At 56.8% G+C, this 1584-nt stretch overlaps 1 protein-coding gene across 3 annotated transcripts in view; it reads right to left on the bottom strand.

Annotated features, from left to right (window-relative positions):
- MSMO1 (methylsterol monooxygenase 1) overlaps positions 1-683 on the bottom strand; it is a 16984-nt gene extending 16301 nt beyond the window's left edge. Inside the window, exon 1 of one of the 3 annotated variants that reach the window (XM_010838665.1) lies at positions 586-683. The gene's annotated coding sequence lies outside the window, so the exon portion shown is untranslated. The other 2 variants (XM_010838664.1, XM_010838666.1) reach the window with 2 other exon arrangements.
- Positions 684-1584: the final 901 nt, after the last annotated feature.

The following is a 1584-nucleotide window of genomic DNA, read 5'->3' as shown; positions in this document are numbered from 1 at the left end:
CCCCCCCACCTCCCTCCCAGAAACTTTGAAGTTTCCCTGTCTCTGAGACCTGCCAGCAGTGCCTGGCCTTTGCCCGGCCCGGACGCCTGGCACCTCCATGTGTGCCCTTCTTAAACCCTCCCTCTAAAACACGACGCCAGCATTCATGCAAACAGCAGACAGGGTTCAGCCCTTCTTTAGACCCTTACAGTGTGAGGGAGCGCCTCCCCACAAGATGAAACACCTGGGCCTCTGCTCTCCTTTACTCTCACACTCCGTATTGACGCACCAAGGCCTCTGACTGTCCTCCGCTTCGGGCCTCTCTGGCCACGAAACAGCATCTCTTGCTGGTATAGTTCTCGGCCCAATTGCTATTCATCCTTTAGAACCCTCCCAGGGCGCCCTTCCCACCCGCGCGCCCCGCCGCGCATACAAACAGATCTTGCTTCTTCCTTTTGTAGAATTCTGGTCACTCTGTGCTGTGACCACTGCCTGGTTCCGACATTAAGAGATTTCACTCGTTTTCACCCATACCTGCCGCCAGGCCGTCCGTCCCGGCCTCTACACGCGGGAGCCAACCGAGGCCACTCCACCCCAGCCCCTCACCTTGCGCGCCACCCACTGCAGCCGCCGCCTCCAGAGCTGCGCTAGGCGCTACCACTCGGGGTCGACCGGCTCCTCCGCTGGTATTGGCTTGCATTGGCTGCGTTCCGCCTTCTGAGAGCCGTGATTGGCCTACGCATCTGCCGGCATCGTGTGACTCATGAGAACGCGGAACTGGAAGCGCGGCCATTGGCTGCTCAGATGGAGTGAGGATCGTGAGAGCTAGGCGTCCGGCCAGTAGCTGGTCCGCCAGCCGGGCTAGGCTGACGCAGGGCCTTGAGATGTCGCCTAGCAACCTCAGCCCCGCCCAGCACACGCGACCCCTTCCAGGAGCATGCGAACTCGGGGAGTTTGCAGGCGCACCGGCCCTGAAATCTTTACTATGAGCTATATTCACTGGCGCCCCTTTAACGCTGTTGCGCCGAAAGTTTAGACCTCTTTCTCGTCCCAACCCCAGCGTCCTTTGAGAACCCCTGTATGTACGTGGGAAATGGGGAACTCCAAATGCAGCGCGATTCCTGTTTGAGGACGGAAAGCCAAGAGTCGGAGGTTTAGAAGCGCAGCAGTTGGTTTTGCTGCCAGGGTCGGCCGCCTCGCCCCTACGGGGATGCAGAGGTGTGCACGGATGGGGGGTAATCCATGAAATTAAGCTTTCGCTTAAGAGAGCCTTTTAAAATTTGCACAAGGGCACTACTTGCTCTCGTTTAAGGCACTTTCTATGCAGGACTTTGTGCAAACGGGACGCTGTCGCTTCTCATGGCTGTGATCAGACTGACTCTCATGCCTAACAGGCCAGGTGCCATCTGCTTTAGGAAATCCCTCAACCCATTCATCTAACTGTCCCATGTATTTGACACCCACGTTCTTTGTAAAGTATCACGACAGAAAAGTCATATCAAATGGATAGAAATGGGATCTGTCCCTTGCGTGCTCAGAGCTCTGTCTTCAGGAGGCCTGTGGTATCCTGGGGTAGATGCTGTGTGTCTCTTCAGGACTGAAGCA

Source organism: Bison bison, unplaced genomic scaffold (assembly GCF_000754665.1).
Source record: "Bison bison bison isolate TAMUID 2011002044 unplaced genomic scaffold, Bison_UMD1.0 scf7180017864103, whole genome shotgun sequence".
Lineage (NCBI taxonomy): Eukaryota > Metazoa > Chordata > Mammalia > Artiodactyla > Bovidae > Bison > Bison bison.
Note: the sequence above shows the minus strand (reverse complement) of the source record. Positions and strands in the feature narration are given on the sequence as shown.